General features: G+C 37.1%; 1 pseudogene; it reads right to left on the minus strand.

Moving 5' to 3' along the window:
* Positions 1-15455: 15455 nt before the first annotated feature.
* On the minus strand, positions 15456-16002 carry LOC110218001 (ferritin heavy chain pseudogene; annotated as a pseudogene).
* Positions 16003-24360: the final 8358 nt, after the last annotated feature.

The following is a 24360-nucleotide window of genomic DNA, read 5'->3' on the forward strand; positions in this document are numbered from 1 at the left end:
GGTCTTTTACATCTCTGACTTCCCTTATATAACTGTACTTTCTTCCACACTGTAGCCTCTCATCCTTTGAACACTCAATTCTCTCTTCAACAATCTCCCCTGAACTAGCCACTCTCTCCTGTTCTCACCATCTTGATTCTTTGGTAAACCAATTGAACTCTACATTCCCCTATTTTCTTGAATATTTAGCCTCCTTATCAAATTACTGATTATGCCCAGCCCAATTTCAGCCTTGGATCACTCCCACCATTCATCACCATCACTCTTAATGCATTTTGCTACCGAATGAACGTGAAGAAAATTAAGCATTTTTTTTTCTGACTTGGTCCACTACCAATTTGTTACATAATCTCAACTAGGCCCTCATTGCTGCTAGGCAACTCAAATATATCTCCCTTATCAACTCACTATTCCCCTCTCCAATAGGGTATTTCCAAACCTTTTCATCATTCCTCAACTCTCCTGTGGTTCTCCCTCACCCTACTCCCTCTGATGAAAACTTTGCCTCCTGTTTTACATAGAAAAATTTGAGATCATTCACTGTTAAGTTATTCTTATCCTCTCATTCTCAGCTCCTATCATTCAGGTGCTTTCTTTTAATATATCATCTTAAATCTGCTGTCTGATATAATGAAGTGACCTTTCTCATTACCAAGGCTAATCCCTCCACTTTTTCGGGTGATTCCATTCCATCCCATCTCCTCCCATAGATTGTCCCTTCAATAATCACTATTCTTTCATTTATTTTCAATCTTTCCCAATCTACTAACTCATTTGCAATTGCCTAAAATAGCTCCACTTCGTCTCTATCCTGAAAAACAAAAACAAACACAAACTCACTAAATCCTTCCAAACCGAGTAAACTCATTGAAAGCTTGTCTACAAAATAACTGCAACTTTCCTCTCACTTTCTTCTTAACCCTTTACAATCTGTCTCCCAATTTTATCATAACAATGAAACTACTCTCTCTAAAGTTACTAATGATCTCTTAGTTGCTAAAAAAATGACCTTCACTCCATTCTCATTTTATTTGTTCTCTTTTTGAAGCCTTTAGCACTGTTGATCACTCCCACCTTTCTGATGCTCTTTGTAGATTTTCAGGATCCCACTCTCTCCTACTTCTCCTCCTAGCTATTTGAACAATCCTTCTCTAAACCCTTTTCTGGATCCTCTTTCAGATCACTCTAACTGTTGCATCCCTCAGGGTTCTGACCTGGGACATCTTCTATTCTCCATTTGTACTACTTCAATCTTTGATCTTATCATCTCTCATGGATTTAATTACCATCTCTATGCTGATGATTCTGAAATCTATCTTTTCTACTTCAATTTTTCTGCTGACTTCCAATCTCACTTCTCCAACTGCATTTCAGACATCCTGAACTGGATTCCAGTAGACATCTTAAACTTAACGCATCCAAAAGAGAACGCATTCTCTTTCCCTTAAACCACCCCCATCTTCCTTTTCACTGTTTAGGGCAACATAATCCTTCCAGTCCCTCACACTTCCAACCTAAGAATTATCCTGGATTCCTCACTAACTCTCACCCCCTAAATCCAAGCTGTTGCCAAGGCCTGTGAATTTCACCTTTTAAAACCTCTCTATAATATGCTCCCTTCTGTCTTCTGACACTTTCACCACTATAAAACAGCCCCCATCACCTCACATCTTGATAAGTGCAATGCTGCTGCTGTTCAATTGTGTCTGAATCTTTGCAACTCCATTTGGGGCTTTCTTGGCTGAGATACTGGAGTGTTTTTCCATGAGTGCCAAGCGATATTTAAAAATGATGTGATATTTAGGGCAAATTTTTTCTTGTCTTTCTGCCACTATTATTAAAGAAAGTGGACTGCGTAGTAATAGACATCTGGTCTAGATGACAGAATAATTAGATGAATTTGGAAAAGATCCGATGTATCATCAGACTACAGAATGGAGAAATTAATTCTGATGCAGAGATTTAGAGAGGTCATGATAACTGTCTTAAACTACTTGACATATTGCCAAATGAAACAGGTATTTAACACAGAATAAGGTAGAAACAATAACTACAATAATTAATACAAATTGATGTACAGTGATGGAAATTTTGATTTCATATGAAGAGGAACTTTGTAAAATTTAGAACTATCTGTAAATGAAAAGTCTGCTTCTTGTAGTAAGATTCCTGATATTAGGATTTCTTCAAGAAGAAGCATTACAACTACTTGTTGGGGTTGTCTTTGAAAGTTTTCATACTGCAGGCATGGGCTGCACTAAATGCTCTCAAAGGGTTTTTTTTTATAGTAGGATTCCATAGTTCCAAGACATAGATTTTTTCTTGAAGGGAACTAGGAAGGTAACTCTGTTCAACGACATTTAATATTATGCTTGTATCCACAACTTAATTTCTCCAAAATGGCTTCAGGCTTAAATCTCCTGTATACAGAGACCTAGAAAGGATTTGTGAGATCACAGAGTTTAATCCCCTTATTTTAAAGATGAGGAACTGAAGCATGGAGAGGTTTAATGACTTTATCAAGGTCGTATAGCCAATAAGTAGGTCAGGTTATATCTGAAGCCAGGTTTTCCTGACTCCAAGCCCAGGGATCTATCCATTATAGCATTTTCCTTCCATACCTCATAGATTATTTGGGTACTTTTACAATATAGTTGTGATTTAGAAAGAATAAAACTATTGACAATTGAAATTGATGTATAATATTATACATTTAAGTAGTTAAGGCAGCATGCCATATTTAATGTCACTTTGAACCTTCTTCTAAGAAATTACAAATTAAAATGACTCTTTATGGTGGTTCTTGACCATCTCCATGGAACACATGCTACTGGGTGAGAGATATTTCAGTCTCATCTACCACACTAGTTGCCATTCACAGTTCATTTATTTATTTTTTAATCCTGGAGAACCTTAGACCTTATTCTCCCTATGTCATCACAGCTCTATGATAGTAGTTTCCTTTCTCTACCTTCTTTGAAACAAGATTTCACTAGTGGGCAATCTGAGTTCCCAAATGCCTTCAGCATAGCCCCAGTGACTATTGTAGAATTACAAAATTGTAGACTTTAAAGATGAAGGGAAACTTGGAGATCATCCAATTGAACTATTGAAATATACAAAATTAATACCCTGTGCTAAGGAAAATAGAAGCCCAGCATCACTACATATTGGAATATTGTTCTTATGCATATGCTATCATTAAAATAATATTTGGCATGACTTTTGGTGATTTTTTTTTCTATAGAGTCTCTATTGTAATTTTCAATATCAATATTTGCTCTTGTTCTACAAGAGTGACTAACATACAAGTCAACTAAAATTCATGACCACTTTTTCCTTTTGACTGCCATCTAGTTGAGGACATACTCAATGATGCAGAAATCAAAATGAAGTGAGGTAGAAAGAGAAAGGAATAACAGTGATGAAAATTTATCTTACTGGATAAAGACCCTAAATAAGTATGAGTTAACAGTGACTTTTAAAACAAAAAGCACAAATCGCTTTTAAATTAATGACTTCACTTTTACTTGATGAATAAAAATAGTAGGAATTGCTTAAGTGATTTAAAAAAATTGCTCATTCTTCCAACTTACTCCCTTACATAAGACAGCGTTACAGCCAGTCGCTCTGCACTTCTATGGAGAAGATCTGGACTGGTCCTTTTGCTGCTTTTCTTTTCTTTTGAGTATTGAACATTGCGTTAATCCAAAATTGCAAAGACAACTCAAACTTAGGACCTGAAAGTTTTCAGTGTCTTCATTATGATCTGATTCAGGGCAAAGTCTGATTTCTGCCCCTTTGCTCTGAGGTCTGCAAGTTCCTGACATAAGTTTGGATCTGAGCAACAGCAGATTGCTGCTGGACTCAGCCAGTCTCATTTAGATATAGAAGAATAAGAAGCTGTGATGGTTCAGAGTGACAGAACCAAAGTCTCCATTTTTATCTGAAATTCTTGCCCCTTTTATTTCTGTGCACTGGGTTGGAAGCTGGAACTGAGATTTCACTCTAATTATGGAATCTGATTCAAACCACAGCTGCCTGCTTTGGAATTTACAGTTTTCTTTGTATATTGCCTAGGACCTGTGATTTCTCCTTACTGTGGAATGATACTGCTGGGTACACCCTAGATCTGTGACCTGGAATAGGGTAGTGGGTCACAAAGCTTCCAGATAGCACCTTTTTTTAATCACAATGTCACAGGATGTAGAAACACCTCGTTTCGCCCTAGTACAGTGTTCCATATTGTCACTTCTTGCCAGATTATTTCCCTTGTTTCCACTAACCTTTTTTTTTCTTTTTGGTGAGGGAAGAGTTTGCTATATTACTTCCTGCTACTTCACCATCTTCCTAGGTCATAAATTCTGCTCTCTCAATTTTTATTTATCTTTTAAACATTTTGGAAGTAATCTGATATAACTTCATGCTCTCTTGGGATTCTACAGGGTTTTCTGCCTCATCAGGTACTCATTAACTTCATTTGTCTTATAATGTTTATTCATAGATATCTGGAATTATTTCACTGATTTGGGTAGCATGTTCTCTTTTGTAATTGATATTGTCTTATATGCTTATGTTTAGTAACATCAAATGAGTTTTCTTCCTCCTGAAAGCGTTGGTAATTTAGGTATTTTTCCCCTTATACTAACCTATTATTCATTTTTTTTGTATACTTTCCCTTTGAAATTTCCCTGGGGGTTCTAGCTCAGAACCTTCTCAGTCTTTTTCTGTACTAGACAAATAACAATTCTCGAGCCTCAGTTTTTGCTCCAAAAGACATCTTTGAGAATAGAACTGCCACCAACTAAATGCTGGGTACTTCAGGTAATGTTGGTGGATTCTGTGTGTATTCTGGTGCTCTGTTCCAGTTTCCTCTGTTGTTCTTTTCTCTAGCTAAAGGCTGTTGCAGCATAAATCACTGCCACTTTCCAGTCCCAGGAAGAGCATTGGAAAGAGATAGAGGTAGAATTGAATTCATTTTTATGCCCATGGACCACTTGTTTACCCCAGACAGGACATGGTTGGGTGGTGGTATAGAAGGATGTTGTGATTTATCACCTTAGAGGTTAGAAATAAACCTTTTTGCTGTTTGTTCATCAAAATTTTATTTAATTGAAATTTATAATGTCTGAAACTGAGAAGAATATACCAAAAGCATATTACTTTTGTGCATAATTTTTCTTTTGGAGAGATTTCAGAAGTCATGAGAATTAAAGAAAATATTTACTCCCTTATCTTATTGGTCACATCACTTATACAAACAGAAGTACAAGTCCATTTAATACAAATCCTTTCCCTCAGCCCTGAAAACGGGTGATACCAAGGGCATTGTTCGAAAGGTTTATCAGATACTACATCCAAGTTTTGAATAATGAAAACATATATATATACATATATATATACATATATATATGTATGTATATACACACACACAAAGCATAATAGAGGAGGTAGGAAGATAAAAGCATTGAGGATATTGATAGTTGTCAGAAACAATTTTATCTGAGGGCTGATTAATAAATTCAATTATGTCTTTTGACCAAGTAAGTACATTCATTATGAAAAAAGATAAAAGCCAATATAATTTAAACTATACTACTAACATATTAAAGAATTACCAAACAGAACCACTAGGGGATAATAATAACTAATTGTCTAACAAACAGTGAAACTGTAGAGTCATTTTAAATATATTTATAAGCCCACATATTTAGAGACGGAAATCATCAATTTTTAAGTGTGTCCTAAAAATAATAGATAATATACAAAATTATTTATATATCTACATAGTCATATATGTGCACATACATACGTGTATACATGGCTATTCATGAGAGGATGTTTCCCTTTGAAGACCCTTTTTCTTTGCTTTTTTCAGCCTAAAGAAATAGAATTATGTTTCATTGAAAGTTGGAAAAAACTATTGAACTCATAGAGATAGCTTCCCAAAGGAGGACTTCATTGAAGCAAATTTCTCCTGAAGTGAATGATATATTACTGAAGCCCATCTCTTAACCTGCAGAAAAGGAATGCTGTGCCTAGTAGATACCACAGAGAAATGAGGTAAGAAGCATTTGCCTTTTAAGGCTCTCAGCTCTTTTCTCCTACTGAGCAAGAGATAACATAGTTTCCACTTATCTGACACATAGCAAGGAAACATTACTAGAAATTTGTAGATAAGTAGTTTATTATGAGCCTCTTAAGGGCCCTTGGCTAGAAATGTATTCAATGGAAGAGGAATACATGGAATCTTTAAGATGTGTCATTTCTAAGAAGGTTGAGACTATAGCAACTCAAAGACTAATTTTATTGAAGTATTAGAACAGTCTTCTGTTCTTTAATGTCTTTCATAAGATTTGAAATGACTTGGACTAGCAGAAGGAAAGTAATATAGAACTTGATCTAGATTAATCACTGTGGATAAGCTACTTCATACTAGCTGTTTTTTTTTTATCATTCTCTTATTTAAATGCTTTGTTCTAATGAAATTTTGTTCTGATTTCTTAGTATATCCAGGATATCTACCCAGACTAATGAAGGAGAAATCATAAAGTCCAAAACACAGAAATATAAGGTATTCTATAAATATCTTATTTAATCACATCTACTTTAAAAATCACTTTTATTCATTTTTTATTTTATACTTGTCTCTTTAAGACTAAAGGAAGCATGCTATTTCCCCTTTACCTATTGACTTAATCTCACCATTCTCAGAATTACATAGTTGACAAAGTGGTTGTTGCAGTGAATACATGGGGGCAGAGGAGGGGTGTGTGCTGTATATTATGTTACTAGGTTTCTTGGCTTTTGAAAAGTTTGTGAGTCACAATAGTTGAATGTTACCACTTGACTCAAGATAGATTTTTGCTCAGAGTATCATCTTCAGTTATAAAGGTCAGTCATGTTAGTCACTTGCTTTTCCTTTGCCTGTCACTAATAACACAATATTCATACAGGCAATAAGGTTGACCTTACTGAGAAAGAACAACTGACCTTTGACCTTGAAGAGAAAGTGTGCTAAACAGAAAGTTGTAGTATGCCACATATTATAGGATAGGGATAGCAATGGGAGAGGTCTTCTTTAAGTTGGCCATAATAGAATCCTTCAATGACCGCTATTACTATGTTCCCAGCATGGCATAGTAATGAGCTTTCCAAGAAAATTCTACCTCATGAAAAACCGACCTGGACAATACTTCAATATTGAATAGGATCTTAGTATGACTCAGGAAAAAAAAAGTGAGGTACTTGGATACAAAGAGGAAGACTACAGGTAACTAGTAGACAAAGATTAGTAATAGATCTATGGACAATTTATAAGGCACTATAGATGGACTTCAAGCCCAGACTAACTTGACAATGCCTTGAAAGGATAAAGAATTATTCTCAATGAATGAATGGGAAGAAAATAAATATAAATATAAGCATGTTGGTGGATTAATCAGTGAAAGTAGAAAAATGGCTTTTAGTGTTTACTGATAAAATAGCTGGTATCTGCAGAAATTTGACATAAACATACATGCTAGCAATGAGTCTCTGGTAGAAATTAGTAAAGATATGTGATTATCCTATTCTTACTCCTCATTGTGTCTTGGATATAACCTTAGTTTCTTGAGTGCTATGCTATTACAGTGTAAGCTCTGGAAGACCTTATTGAGCAGGAAATACTTCTGGCAGGGCCATAGTAATAATAATAATAATAATAATAAAAAGAAGGCAGCAGAAAGGAATTGCAAGAAGAGTAAGATGGAAGATTAAACACTTCTTACAAACCATGCTAAATGTTCCAATAAATACATGAGCAAAGCAAGGATGGTACCTTTGCTTACTACTATTTTACATAGTTCTAAAAATATTACCAATAGTTAAAAAAGGAGAAAACTGAATTAAAAGGATAAAGAAATTTCAAAAGGGGATAAATTATTCCGTATTTGCTATGACATAGTTAGGAAATTCTATAAAATTAAAGGTATTAACAATCTCTTAAATGCCAAATCTAATTTTTTTTCTCAGTTCTCATCTTTTATGACTTCATATGAGGGCCTTTGCCACTATTGATCACTTACTTCTCCTTCATATATTCTTCTCCAGGTTTTCAGGAAACTATGTTCTCCTGATTCTTCTTCTACCAATCTGACCTTTCCTCATTTCATAGCTAGAACTTTAATCAGGTTATGCCCTCTAACAGTGTGTATACCACTAGGAACTATCCTGGGTCCTTTTCTCTTTTTCCTCTATATCATTTCACTTGGTGATATCGTCACCTCTTATGGATTCACCATCTCCATGCTGATGATTCTCAAACCAAGTTATCCAGCCTTAACCACTTTTTTGGCCTCTACTTTCAAATCCTAAACTGTTTATAGCCATCTCAAACTCAGTATATTGAAAAATTAAACTCTTTATCTTTGCCTCCAAACCCTTCCTTTCCAAACTTCCCTTTTATTTTTGAGGGTCCCACAATCCTTCCAGTGCCCAGGTTAGTAACCTAGGTGTCACCCTTGACTCCTCACTTTCACTCACCCCACCCCCATCCCACCCCACCCATATCCTATATGTTGTCAAGCCCTGTTGATTTTCATTTTGCAACATTTCTTGATATGCTCCCTTTTCTTTTACTGCTACTGCCGTGGTGCAGGCCTTCATTACCTTACCCCAAGACTATTGCAATAGCCTGCTTCTTGTGAGTCTGTCTACCTCAAGCCTATCTCCCTTCTTAGTCCATCATCTGCTCAGCTGCTAAAGTGATCTTCTTAATGTACAGGTCTAACAGTGTCACCCCCTTCTCACTATATCCATATCTATACACACACACACACATACATAAACATACGCACACATATATACATATCATACATGCACATATATGATGATATGTATATATATAAAATCACCACAACGGTCAAATATAAAATCCTCTGTTGTTCAAAGCTGTTCATAATATAACCTCACTACTATCTTTATAAGTTTCTTACACCCCAGACCCTTCACCATGTACTCTTTCATCAAGTGACTGAACTTCCTTTGCTATTCCTCAAACAAGACATTCCCCCATTCTCTAGGCAGTTTCATTGGAATGCCTGGAATGTTAACCCTCCTCAATTCTGTTTACTGTCTCTCTTTGCTCCCTTCAAGTCCTAGCTAAAATTCCATCTTCTAAAGGAAAGATTTCCCAAGTGCTCTTATATCTAGTTCCTTCCCTCTGTTATTTCTAACTTATCGTGTATATTGATTGTTTGCACATATTTGTTGCATTTCGTCTTCTCCAGATTGTGAGCTACTGAAGGGCAGGGACTGTCTTTACCATTCTGTATATCCCCAGCACTCAGCACTGTTAGAGTTAGAAGGGCTTAAGTTTCCACAGGTAGAATAATGCAGAGATTTAAAGAACAAAGGTTGCAGGAGGTGGTACACTGTAGGTGGGCTGGGCTTGACCAATAGGAAGTAAGTGGATTGTTCCAAGAAGACCCCAAAATCAAGATAGGGATCGAGCCAGCTCAGACCAGTTAGGGTCAACCTGAGGACACCTGAAAAATGTCAGTGCGCCTGCTTAATGAACTTCATTACTATTATCTGACACACCCCGCATAAAATTAGAACCTCATTAACGAGTCATGGGACGTATGACCAAGGAAGGGGGAACATACTTGAGCATATGAAGGGGAAACACGTAAGGAAAAGTGTAACCTGGGAAGGGTTGGACCAATCCCAGCCTGGGAGTTTTCGCACGGAATTCAACTGCATAAAAGCACACTTTCCCTTGCACTCAGGGCCCACCCCTCCTGAAGAGGGGTGGAGCCTGCTTCTGGCCAGAAACGTCTAAATCCTCTGCACTTTCTTTATAATAAATTTTCTTGATACTAAATTTTTGGTGTCAAGCCTATTTCTCACAGCATCATGCCTGATATATAGTATTTAGTTAACAAATGTGTACTTAGTGACCAACTCTTACTAACCATTTGTATAGTGTCATCAATCAGCTATGGAAGTTTAAAATACTTTGCATCTTGCCTCCCACAATATGATTAAGTAGTCATATCTAAGTTGCCTCATATCTGTCAAAAAAAAAAGGTCCCAAAGCCAACAAATCAATTAAGATAATTATAAAGAGGAAAGGATTTACCCCAAGGAAAATCACTCAGAAAAACCGGAAGAAATTTAAATAAGGAGTAAGCAGAGAGAAGGGGAAAGGAGGGAGGGATGGAAAGAGAAGGAAAGGAAGAGAAAGAGGTATAAAGAGAGGCATACAATCAATAAATGTTACAGAGAATGAAGGAAATGAGGATAAACCCCTGGAGAGAAGAATAATGCTACAATGATTAGTCTCCCAGAAATGGTAATGGAAAAACCACAAGAAGTTCTAAAGAGGTTTAGAAACTCAATTAAATAATTAAAGAAAGGAAGATGGATGAGAATTAGGACTGGAACAGGATATTTCTTTTTTTACTTAGAACAAATGTTGAGAAATTATCTTAAAGCTACGCAAACTCCGAAAAGCAACTCTGAGGATTCAGAACTCAAAATTAAAGGCATGGGATGAAAGAATATCAGAAATGATTCAAAAGACAGTAGAATCAGAAGAAGACTTGAAATTTCTACCTAACAATTTGAATTTGAATAGAGTATTAAGCATTTACCAAGGATCTTTTTTTCAGTAATGTGGAAGAGACTAGGGAGTTATCAGAGAAGGAAGTAAGTCTACTGCAGGCTAACTTTCCCCAGAATGAAACAGCAACTTTAGCTCTGGCTAGTTTGCAAGAAGGACAGCTATACGGTTACTTACTGAAGCCCAAATTAAATTGGAAGAGTTAAATGAAAATTCCCTGTTTCCAAAATGTTTTCACATTCTATATATGGTTAATAAAAGATCTATATGTCTATGACAGTGAACTTATGTGGGAATTAAATAGGCTTGGTTTTCTAAGGATGAAATATCTACTTTCTCCACTTTGCTGGCTCAGTAGGGCATTCATAATCTGAAAGAGTTGGGTTCCTGAATTGGTGATGTAATACTGATTATCTGACCAAACCCCAAATCCCACAAACAGCTGTCTTCATAGGACTTTCAATCTAAGTTCTTGAGTGGTGCTCCACTACCCCCCTAAAAGTCACTTGCTTTGGATCTTTTCCCAACTTGTTACTGTCCATTCCTGGGCAGATTAGCTCCTGAAGTTTGAGCACTGGATGGGTCTCTTTAATGTTAACTGAACACTAGGGGTGTTTTATCTGACTTCAATACCTGTCAGTTCTTTTAGGTGTTAGGATCTAGCGGGGAAGTGGCTCTCTGGCTTAGTACATTCTTAACACTACTCAAAAAGATAAAGGTATACATTGCATTACTATTCAGAGCTACCCAAGAATGACCTGATATTTTTTATCCTCTTCCCACCACCATAACTGTTCCAAATTCAATGAGTGGTCAAAGCTTTTGTATCTATCTTTTTTGTTTATCTATCTTCTTTCTTTCTTTCACTTTCTTTTATTATTTCTTTCATTTCTTTTTTGTTTGTTTGCTTCTGCTCCATATGCTTTTACTTATTAGTCCCTAAAACCTAAGTCCAGGTAATTTACTACTCAATATAAAATTTGGTTTTAGGATAGATGGGGCTATACTAGGACTGAGGCCATGAGGTAGAATAGAGTAGGTAAAACATTTTCTATCCAGGCCTTGAGTCCAAAAGGATTTCCCCCAGTTCTCAAACATTCTAGAGTTCTAGAGACTACTGGTTGGCCCAGTGTCGGTTTCAAAGGATGATATGCCTCCCAGTCTGTGGAAGGCCAAAGATCATTTCTAACTTCTTAGTCCTGTCCAGACTCTTGGTGTGTGGGGGTTATACGATCCCAGGGAGACAGAAATCCTTTCCCAGGGCTAAGACGCTGTCCACTACCTTTCTGAAAGGTATGTTCTACAAGCAGTTTGGTTTTGCACACTTTATATGTGAAAAGTTAGAGAAAAGGTGTCTAGTCCCAGAGCTCATGCAACATTTTCTCAGTAGTATTTCAGCCACCTCTCTCCCTGGAATTATTTGTCTCTTGAAATTTTGCCCTCCTAAACTGCTTAAACTGTCCTTGGAATAAGATTTGGGAGGGTAGATGTCATGAGTTTGGAGCCAGACTCACCTAATAAAACCAATTAGGCACCTCTCCCTGCTTGGATGCTTGTTGGTATGACTAAGTGTAGCTGTTAGAAAAGGAATGTAATCCCCATTCTTTGGAGCAGACTCTGTGTGTGTGTGTGTGTGTGTGTGTGTGTGTGTGTGTGTGTGTGTGTGAGAATAAAATCTTCAGCAGTTTAGTGAAAACTATTATTCTCTTCTCAGAATAATGTTTCTTTAAGTATCATTGAAGGAATCCATAAATTTAAGTTAGAGATAAGTGAAAATGAAGATCTATTTTTCCCCATCCAAGTATGAGAACCCATGAAGTAGTTTCATGTAACTCTTGGGAGTCTGTGACCCCCCAAGTTAAGAATCTCTGTCCTAGAGATACACTCAAGTTTAACAATTTGATGGAAATTGCTAAACTAGGAGTCAGGAGACCTTGGATTGTGTTTCTGTTCTGACATTAATTTAGGGTTTCTAATTGTTCCTCAATAAAATAATATGGACATGGTGCTTTTCTAGGGCCTTTCCAGTTTGAACAGCCTTTCTTTATGAAATTTCATACCAATTGGCATTAATCTCTATTTACTCAATACTTCATAAGGACTGAATGAGCCTTTTTCTGTTAGCACAAGAAAGTCAATTACCCATCAATTTCCTCCTCTTTAAAATGAACAGTTGGACAAGATTATCCCTACCACTACTATCAGCACTAATATGATGATTTGAGGATGAGTAGTGATATTCCCAACCCTTCTTTCAAATTCCTTCCTAGAAACCTCAGTTTGCTATAAGGATTACCACTTTATTTCTCCCTAGCCTCTAACTCCATCCTGGAGACTAAGCTTCTTCAATGCCAAGTATGAAAAACAATATTTGACACCAGTTTTTAAATACAATTAGTTTACTAGGAACTGCCTCTTAATGGAAGAGGTAGCATCCCTATCAGTGGCCTAATTACATTTCCCCTCATAGAACGGTCCCCACTCCCTTCATCTAAGGGAGCCTTTTATGCCACTTATTCAGAGCACTTTTTTCAGTGATGGTCCCAAGTGCAAAAAATCAGAGTTACAACTCTGAACCTCAGCTGGGAATAACTTTCTGAGTAGCCATGTCACTGTTGGTTCTTATCCTTGGCTGAATTCTGACAACTTTCAATGGCTGGAGCTCATCTGGCAGACAGTATTCCAGGGCTCAGAGGAACAGGTTATAAGCAGCCACACAGCCATACTCGCTAGAGTCACAAATACTTCTTAGTAGTGCCTGCAGGAAAGCAATGAGGGATGCTCATTCCATATACAGTTAAACAACTGTTGTCAAAGGATTTGTGGATTGTGAAGGAACTCTTCCAAAGCTTGTGCATGAAATTTTGTTCTAACCCTAAAATATTCAGAAAGAAACACATTTTAAAAATACCTTGCTGTTTTCGAAGGAGAGGCATCAGCAGGCTGTAAATGCTAAACTTTAAGGCTTCTCAGCAGTAGGAACTTGCTTCAGTGTTAATGAAGCGTTTGCTAAGTAGCTTAGTCACTTGGATGACAATAGCTTTATTGGGAGGAATAGCAAATCAGGGAAAGAGGCTACCCATTGCTTTCACTTCATTTCTCTGCTAACGTAGAGGAAGAAAAATACAAGAACAGGTCAAAGGAAAAGGCAATGTGAGAATTTACCTAAACTATTTATATAGAAAAAGCAGAGCAATGGCTGATAACCGGAGAACCTGGAGTATAAAGTGCTCTTAATTAGCAGTCCAGCAAGGAAAAGTAAGCTTTTGCTTGTTAGACAAAGACTTTCAGCACTTGGAGTTCATTTTGAATCTAAGGAGAGGGATTCAGTATAAGTTTGGGTGTGTAAATTCAGGGGCCACCTCAGATTTTCTTAAACAGCAGTTGAGAATTTCAAATGAAGAAATGGAATGTAGTAGGTTTGTAGTTTTCATTTGAATTTTACAAAGTATACATTTGCTTCTTACAAATACTGTGTACTACAATAGTTCTACTATTCATCTCTTAATACCCTGATTGTGATATACTTTGGATTTATACTAGGCAAGCCTCTGATCAAGTGATACAGGAAACTGCCTGGGATTATAAGGGGCTGAGCATTTGCCATTATATGCGGATGGAGAAAATTTCCTCACAGAGAGGTCTCTATCCCAATGAACTTAGTTGTGGTCCATCCATCTCCTACATAAACAGAATACATATTATATGTAACTTTCATAGTGTTGGATTTTATAAGAAGTTCTTTTATTTTTTTTTTCTTCAAAATATGGATTGGATGACGAACATCTTTCTATACATAAGTATCCCCTGAGGAAACATCCTTACTACCTAGTCTTTCAGTCCTACAGAAGAGGTCTAGGACTTTTGGGGTTCTGTTGGGAACCCCAAGATCACAGTACTGGGCCCTGTCTGAATGAATTCAACTCAAATCTTCTTCAAGCCAGAGGAAAAGTTTATTAGTGATAAACTGCATAGTCCAGGTGACTCTTGTAAAGAAGAGCAGGCATGAGAAAGTCTCAGCCTTTTGAGCATGAGGTTTTCAGCATCTGAATGGGGGCCAAGGTGGATCTTAAATACTAAAGTAAGTTTGGGTGGCCAGAGAAGGGGGCTGGGAAAAGGGTCTAGGTAAGAATTCTAATTGGGGAGGTCTGAGAGATTGAATAGACAATGGGAATAGCTAATGGAGGGAACAGGAAGGCAGTAGTCAAAGGTAGATAAGGGGGAGTAGTTTAAGTGTTTTATAGGGCCTCTAATGGAGGGAGCTGGAAAGCATCTGAGTAAGGCCAAAAGTGGAGGCTAAGGCTTCCAAAGGGAGATAAGGGGAGTCAATAAGGAACCATTTGAGACAAGAGTAAGTTCTTTCTGGGGCCCATAGACAAAAAGGAGCCAAATTATTTTAGGAAGAGGGGCAAAGGTGCATCTGAATAAGATTAAAAGGTAAGCTAAAGCTTTCAAAGGAAGATGAGAGGCTGGGATCTGTAGACAAAGGGGAGACAGATTCCCTTTGGCACAAGGGGCAATGACCTTGGCTTGGGCCACACCCCATCACTACTTGATATCATTGTCCCTTGTTGGTTATTATCAGAACTATAAATGTAGCCTAAGAGATCTTTGGCTGTGTGTCCAGTGCAGGATGGTTATGATTACCTGAACAAATCCACCAACCTCTAACTCTCACTGATACTAGCTAATTTTTTTCATCATTACCAAGTCATTTTATTGGGATGTAAATGTTGGTCGTTTTTTGGTACAGATTATGAAAAGGGCAGATAACCAAAATATGCATTCACTGCATAACAGTAGGAGTCACTCCCCACAGTTCCCAAGTGTGGGGGAAGCCAGGTGTGGTTTAGCTCTCTTTGTCACTGTCTCCAAGGATGTGCTTGTCAAAAAGATATGCTGCCATGCCAGAATTGCTGGGGGGGGGTTGCATTTTGCACAGGTTGGTTATGTGATCACCCAGTTGTTTGAACAGACTTTACCTGTTCATCCAGGGAATTGGTTTTGATGAAATCACATAAATGGGGGTCATTCTTTTCAGTTGCCATCTTGTGCAATTCCATTAAGGACTGATTGGTATTTTTTTTTCAAGTGCAGGGCACACTCCATTGCATTCAGCCCAGTCTCCCAGCCATCTCGGTGTGGTTTCTTGAAGTCTTGCGGTAAGATCCGGCCACCTTGCTGTTTTTGCAGTTTCATCAGCTTCTCTCCTCGTGGGATTCATATAGGAAATATCTGGCAAAATTCTTCAATGCTACATCATTTCGGTCAAAGTAGTAAGACATGGATGGGTTGATGTAGGAGGCATAGAGCTCCAGGTTGATCTGCAGGTTGATGGTGGCCTCCAACTCCTGGCGGTAATTCTGTCCCACCTGAGGGAGGGACAAAGTCGTCATGGCGGTGGAGATAGTGGAGGCGGTGAAGACAAAGAGGAAGAGGAAGAGGAGGAGGACGTGAGAGGCGGCGGCTGTGCAGCTGCTGCTCCTGAAGCTGGGGCTGCAGCAGAGGCTGTGACAGCTGGGGGCATCTGAGGAGGGCAGCTGCTGCTTGAACAAGAGGACAGAAGTGTTGGTTAGTGGAGGTGAAGGTGGAGAGGTGGCTAAGGGCGGCTCTGGCTGGGAATCCAGCAGCGAGTTCCTTTGAAGCACCGTTGAAGCAGGAAACCGCAGCAACTCTCCTTCCCTGAGCTTCTGCCTATAGCCCATTTTTTTCGCTGTTTCTCTGGATTCATAAGTTGTCTGGGTTATTAATGCCTCACAGATTACTAATACTACATAAATTATCTCTCTAATTGGCTTTCTTCCCTCCCTTACCTTTTCTTACATACACACCTCAACCCGAATTGAGGAATTCCCCCCCACACACACACATTGATTTTCCTTTTCTGTGTACCTTGAGGCTTAGACCCAGGTCATACTTAATGGTTGTTGTTGTTATTATTATTATTATTATTATTATTATATTATTATTATTATTATTATTATTATTATTATTATTATTATTATTAATTTAAATAGGCACTTTGAGTAATGCAGAAATATGGCTACACATATAGAGGAACAGGAATTTAATTGCAGATCATAATGGGAGTCCACTCCTATCAGTCAAATACTCATCACATGTGTCTGAAGGGGAATGGGAAGTAAAAAAATAGTTTTTGTTTGCTTCTTATAGTTTGTTCCATTCCTTGGACATTGTAGAGAAAACAGGTGTTGTGGACAGTATTCTGATAGTGTATTGTAGTAGGCATTTTTCAGTTTCTCCCACTAAACTCTAGCTGTAAATATGGAAAGCATCTCATGTCTGAGTGCAGTCTTGGGAAGGGAGGGAGGAGGGAGGGGCAGAAAAATTTAAAACTAAAAAGTTTATAGAAGTGATTGTTGGTAAATCAAAACAAATTAATAATTTTTTAAAAAAATTTCCATTCTTCTCTTCTTTCCTTATGGTTTCAATGCACCCTTAGTTTTATTCAGTGCTCCTCAGTTGTACTCAGGGCTACCTCTAACCTCCCAATCATTCCAGTCCCCGCCTAGGGGGGTGGTATCACTCAATTTTGCAATCTCTACCTGGATAAAGAAATAGAAAACATGATGCATATGAAGCAGTAGAAATTTAGCTGTAGGAAAAACAAGGGGATAAAGTTCTGAAATAATGTAATACCTTGATATGTGCAAGGATCCTCAAGATATAAAGTGTGACTTTATGATGATGATGTTTTGAAAACTACCAAAACAGACTCATTTGTTTGGACAGTTATCCAAGTAACCCTGGGGCTAAAATTTTGCCCATAGTATGATGTGGGATAAAAGCAATTTTACATTGGAAATCAGTGCTTTTTAAATGCAGAGATACCCTCATGCTCACATGTGCTGCTGTCAATAGGAACAAAGACATAACTTCATAAGGACATAGGGAAGTGTAAAGAGCTGTGTCCAACTTTCATCATTTATCTTTGATTCCTAATGTTCCAATATCCTTTGGTGATTTAGTAAACATACAAGTAATTCGATTGTATAGGATTCATCCTGAATCTGAAGAATGTAAGGGCTAATTTATTTGGTATAGCTGTCAAAATTCAAAAGGGAATAATTTCTTGATTCAGACAAGAGGAAAGGTAATAGGAAAGAGAAGACACCATATTTATGAGAGTGGCAAGATGCTAGCCCAATGTACCCAAAGCTATAATATAATTGGGAGAAGTTACATCAATAAGTAGGGATGCCTAACTAATCCAGAAGGGATCATAAGATTGGTCCAAAAAGAGTGGAAGTGGACATAGTTTGAAACATAATTGTCTGGCCACTCTTTAAGAACCTGGAAAAGTAGGGAGTTGGTCTTGAAAGGCTCTAGGTCAAAAGTCAAGTATTTTAAGGGAGAACTGAAAGTGCTAAGGTCAAATAATAGCTTAGAATTTCTGGACAGACAGGATGTTTTTACTTAGCAACTTGTTATGCAAAGAATCTTCATTAAACAATTGTTCAGCCATTGGAAATTATTTAGGTCAAGTAATACCTCAAAGAGCTCTACTATATCAAAGAAGAACTAAGAGATCATTTTCTTCGGATAGAGATGAATCAAGTTTAGGAGAAACATTGGTAGTACTAAAGTGAATCTGTGGCCCACAATCTGCAAAGAATATAAGGTTAGGAAACAAGCTATATCTACTTGAATGAGGTGGAGTCCAACCAGATATGAAGTCTCACTGAGGATTCTTCCCTTCAAGACCAACTAGAAGTATAACTCTCTATAATTGAGTCTTTAACCTTATTTTATATAATAGAGGGAGAGAAAACGGTACAACAGGGATGACCTGCAAAGATGTTTTTGCTCTCAAACCATAGAAATCATAGTCAAGTACTATGGCTAAGGGAACAGAGGTAGAGTTTGGGTGATGTTAATGACTTGGACAATAGGCATGGATGCCCCAGTGACTTTCTTGCTTCTGAGGCCACATTATAAACATAATTACAAAGGTCTCTAGACAGCTAGAAGCATGAAAAGGAACGTGTCTTGTGTACATCAGAAACTGAAAACTAAAGCGTGCTTGGAAAACTTGCTTCAGCACTCTGAATGGTGACAGGTATCAGCCTAGATAAGAGTAGAGAGTAGGGTTTGATGCTGAGTGAAGTGAGCAAAATCAAGAGAAAGTTGTACACAATAACAGCCATGTCATGCAATGACTCATAATGATAAACTTAACCCTTCCCAGCAATACAAGGATCTAAGACATCTCCAAAGGATTTGTGATGGAAAATACTATCCACATCCAAAGAAAGAACTATGGAATTTGAATGCAGATTGAAGCATACTATTTGCTGTTTTTTTTTCTCTTATGTTGACTTTTGTTTCCTCTTTCTGGTGGTTCCTCCTATTGGTTCTAATTCTTACTTACAACATCACCAATGTGAAAGTATGTTTAATAGGAATGTATATGTATAGTCTATATCAGATTGTGCACTGTCTTGGGGAGGGTGGTGTAGAGGAAGGGGGAGAAAAATTTTAAACTCAAAAACATATGGAAGTGATTGTTGATGAATCAAAATAAATTTTAAAAAAAGAGTAGAGAAAGCACAAGTAACTAGGGTACATTTCAAAAGGGTAAGCCTTGAGTGGGGCAGCTAAATGGATTAGTGGATAGAATTCTGAGCCTGAGTTCAAATCCATCCTTAGACACTTACTAACTGTGTGACTCTGGGGAAGTCACTTAAATAATGTTGGCATTAGTCCAACAGAGAAGGAAAACCACTTCACTATCTTTCTGAATAATACTCCATGGACAGTATGGTCTATAGGGTCATGAAGAGTTGGATATGACTGAACAATGGAACAACAGATGAGGAGTCAGTTCCCACCCAACCCCACCTCCACCAATGATCCAATTAATCCTAAAGCTAAGGTGGATGGGAGTGAGGGTAGGAAGCCTTCTGATATGGTCATCATCATATGGAACAGAATGAAAGAAATAGGTTTATAGGGTTTTTTCAATACTATTGTACTTGGATGGATATAGAAATGTAATCCTATTTTTTTTTAGAGGAGAAAGACTAAGGGAGAAACCATATTGGAGGGGTATAGGTGGACCAAATCAAATGTATCATAGGAATAGACTTACTATATTAATTATTATTTTATCAATTGTATTAGAGAAACATGGGTGGTACTTGGTATGACTTACAGTTGCATGATATGAGATAAACCCACATAAATTTTCAGCATTTCTTTATACAATCAAGAAAACCAGCAGCAAGAGATAAAATGAGAAATTCCATTTAAAATAACTATAAACAATATAAAATACTTAGGAGTCTACCTGCCAAAACAAACCCAGGAACTATATGAACATAATTACAAAATACTCTTCATACAAATAAAGTCAAATCTAAACAATTGTAAAAAAAAAAACACATTCTCATGGGTAGGCTGAGCAAATATAATGAAATTGACAATTCTACCTAAACTAATTTGCTTATTCAGTGCCATACTAAACCACCAAAAAACAATTTGATAGAACTAGAAAAACAAATAATAACAAAATTCACCTGGAAGAGCAAAAGATCAAGAATATCAAGGGAATTAATGAAAAAATACAAATGAAGGGGGCCTAGCAATACCAGTTCTCAAACTGCATCATAAAATAGTAATCATCAAAACTATCTGGTTCTGCCTAAGAAATAGAGTAGCGGATCAGTGGAATAGATTAGGTACACAAGATACGGTAGTCAATGACCATAGTAAACTAGTGTTTAATAAACCCAAAGACCCTAGCTATTAGAATAAGAACTCACTATTTGACAAAAACTGCTGGGAAAACTGGAAAACATTAGGACACACACTAGGTGTAGATCAACATATCACATTGTTTACCAACACAAAGTCAAAATGGGTGTATGATTTAGACATAAAGGGGGACACAGTAAGCAAATTAGAAGAGCAGGGAATAGTCTATCTGTCACATTTTTGGGGAAAGGAAGCATTCATGACCAAACAAGAGATAGAGAGCATTACAAAATGTGAAAGAGATAATTTTGACATTAAATTAAAAAGATTTTTGTACAAACAAAGCCAATGTAACCAAGATTAGAAGGAAAGCAGAAAGCTGGGAAACAATCTTTATAGCAAGTGTGTCTGACAAAAAATTCATTTCTCAAATATGTAGGGAAAGGAGTCAAATTATCCCTAACTGAGAAATGATAAACATGAACAGGCAGTTTTCAGACGAAAAAAATCAAAGCTATGTATAAGCATATGAAAAAGTGCTCTAAACCACTTTTGATTATAAAAATGCAAATTAAAACAACTCTGAGGTACCAGTTCACACCTATAAGATAGACTAATATGACCAAAAAAAAATGATAAATGTTGCAGAGAATGCAGGAAACTTGGGACACTAATGCACTGTTCATGGAGTTGTGAACTGATCCAACCCTTCTGGAGAACAATTTAGAAGTATGCCTAAAAGGCTACAAAACTGTGCACACTCATTGATTCAACAATACCACCACTATGTCTGTATCCCAAAGAGATCATAAAAATAGATAAAATACCTACATGTGCAAAACTATTTATAGCAGCTAGTTTTGTGTTTCAAAATATTAGAAAGTGAGAGGATGGCCATCAATTAAGGAATGACTGAACAAGCTGTGATATATGAATGCAATGGAATACTATTTTGCTATAAGAAATGATTAGCAGGTGGATTTCAGAAAAACCTGGAAAGATTCATATGATCTAATGCCAAGTGAAAGGAGCAAAATGGGGAGAATATTATACACAGCAACAGCAACATTGTGTGATGATCAACTATGATAGACTTAGCTCTTCTCAGCAAATACAACGTTCCAAGACAATTCCAAAAGACTCATGATAGACTGTGCTAACCACATCCAGAGAAAGAACATATGGAGTCTGAATGCAGATTGAAGCATATTATTTTCCTTTATTTTCTGAATTTTCCTTTTTGTTCCGATTTTTCTTTCAACATGACTAATGTGGAAATACATTTAATGTGATCATACATGTATAATTTATATCAGATTGTTTCCTTTGTTGGGAGGGGGAGGGAGAAAAATTTGGAACTCAAAATCTCACAGGAATGAATGTTGAAAACTATCTTTACATGTAACTGGATAAAAATAAAATACTATTAAGTAAAAAAAAAACACTCACCCCATCAGCAGAACTTCTAGATCTCATAGGGGGACATGTAGTTAGCCTTGAACTAAGGCATCTTGTCAGTACAAATAGAATTTGACATAAGTACCCAGGAGTATATATAGTGTAATGGCTAAACAAGTAGCTATAATACACTGAAAAAAGAGGTGATTGGTAGAGTCAGTGCCAAAATGGCTGAGAAAAATCAGCAACTTGCCTGAGCTCTCCCCAAAATCCCTCTGAACACCTTCAAATAATGCCATAAAACAATTCTTGGAGTAGCAGAACACAAAGAAGGACAGGGTGAAATAATGTTCTAGCCAAAGACAATTTAGGAAGTTGGCAGGAAATGTCTGTCACACAAGGGTGAGAGTGGAGCACAGTGCAGCACAGGCTGGTCCATCACAGGCTGGTCCAGCACAGACTAAGCCCTCATAAACCAAGAGAAGGCCTGGGAGCCAATAGATATGCAGTGGCAGTGGCTGTTTCCAGAGCTCTCAGCCCACTGACAGTAAGGGGATTGAATAACTGATCAGAAGGAGATTATAGATATCTCTTTGTTGGCACTGGTGCAGAGCTCTATTGCTTTGCCCATGCTCAGATCTACATCGCAGTGCTGGGTGGCGATCCCAATGCAAGGAGGCTCACTAACACAGCAGAGCTTGTGGGCCCAGTGCAGCACAGATCTTTGTCACTCTTCCAAGGCAGAAAAGAGTGCTTATATTCACTCACAGAAAAGAGCAAAGGCAAGGAGAATAATAAACATCTCTCCTTAGATCATGCAATCTTGGAAGAATTGAAAATTTACAGGTCTCTAGGAGTAGCAATGAAAACAGCTGCACAAAAACCCTGAAGGTTGGGACAGTGCACCCTCCACTCTAGAAGCAGAGCCTCAATTTAACAAAGAATTAAAATTCAAGAAATAGACTGAAAAAATGAGCAAACAACCAAAAAAAAATTCTGACCATAGAAAGTTACAATAGTGACAAGGAAGATCAAAACACATACTCAGAAGAAAAAAAACAAGTCAAAGGTCCTACACCCAAAGTCTCTGTGAAAAATGTGAATTGACCTCAGGTCATGAAGGAGCTCAACAACGATTGTAAAAATCAAGTAAGAAAGGTGGAGGGAAATTTGGAAGAGAAATGAGAGTGATGCAAAAAAAGTCATCAAAGAAGTCTTAATATGTTGGTAAAGGAGGCACAAAAAATACTGAAGAAAATAACACCTTAAAACAGACTAGGTCAAATGGTGAAAGAGGAACAAAAAGCCAATGAAAAGAAGAATGTGTTGAAAAGCAGGATAGGCCAACTCAAAAAAGAGGCACAAAACTTCACGGAGAAAAAAAATTCTTTAAAAGTAGACTTGGTCAAATGGAAAATGATGTACAAAAATTTACTGAACAAAATAATTCCTTGAAAATTAGAAATGAGCAAATAGAAGTAATGCCTTTTGTGAAATCAAGAAACAATAAAACAAAACCAAAAGAACCAAAAATAGAAGACTACATGAATTATATCATTGGAATATTAACTAAACTGGAAAATAGATTTTGGAGAAATAATTTGAAAATTATTAGACTAACTGAAAGTCAGATCTAAAAAGAGGCTAGACATCTTTCAAGAAATTATCAAGGAAAACTATACTGACATTCCAGAAACAGAGGGCAAATAGAAATTGAAAGAATCCTCTGATCACCTTCTGAAAGATATCCCAAAATGAAAAGTCTCACAAACATTACAGCCAATTTCCAGAACTCCCTGTCAAGGAGAGAATATTGCACACAGCCAGAAAGGAAAAAAAAATCAAGTACCTCACATGAAAGAAGCAGGTAAATACTTTTCCAGTGGAGGGGAAAAGAATAAAGGCAAGGAGGAATGAATAAACCTTACTTTCATCAAACTGGTTTTAAAAAGGAATAACATACACATACAATTAGCTATGCAAGTCTATCTTACCCTACAAGAAAACAGGAGTGGAAAGGGATGAGAGAAGGGAGGTGATGATAAAAAGGAAAGCAGATTTGGGGAGAGTAATGAAAATCAAAACATTTTTGAGGAGGAAAAGGGTAAAAGGAGAGAATAGAATAAAGAGAGGAAATAGGATGGAGGGAAATTCAGTTAGCAATAGTAAAGATAAAAAAAAATTGAATCAAGTTTCTCTGCATATCTTAAACATGTAGAGAACGGAGTCAAACTTATAAAAATAAAAGCTAGTCCCCAATTCATAAATTATCAATAGATATGATCAGATTTAAGATGAAGTAATTAAAGTTATCTATAACCATATGGAAAAAAAAACTCTAGCTCACTATTGATTGGAAAATGCAAATTAAAACAATTCTGAAGTACTACCTCATACCTATTAGATGGTCTAATAGAATAGAAAAGGTAAATGGCAACATGTTGAAAGAGATGTGGGAAAAATGATAAATTAATGCACTGTTGTGTAGTTGCGAACTGATTCAACCATTCTGTAAAGTAATTTGCAAGTATGCCCAAAGGGCTACAAATCCATGCATACCATTAGACCTAGCAATACCACTGCTATGTCTGTATCCAAAAAGAGATAAAAATTAAAAGAGAAAGGACCTATGCATTCAA

Source organism: Phascolarctos cinereus, unplaced genomic scaffold (assembly GCF_003287225.1).
Source record: "Phascolarctos cinereus isolate Bilbo 61053 unplaced genomic scaffold, phaCin_HiC Scaffold_4;HRSCAF=312, whole genome shotgun sequence".
NCBI classification, from domain to species: Eukaryota; Metazoa; Chordata; class Mammalia; order Diprotodontia; family Phascolarctidae; genus Phascolarctos; species Phascolarctos cinereus.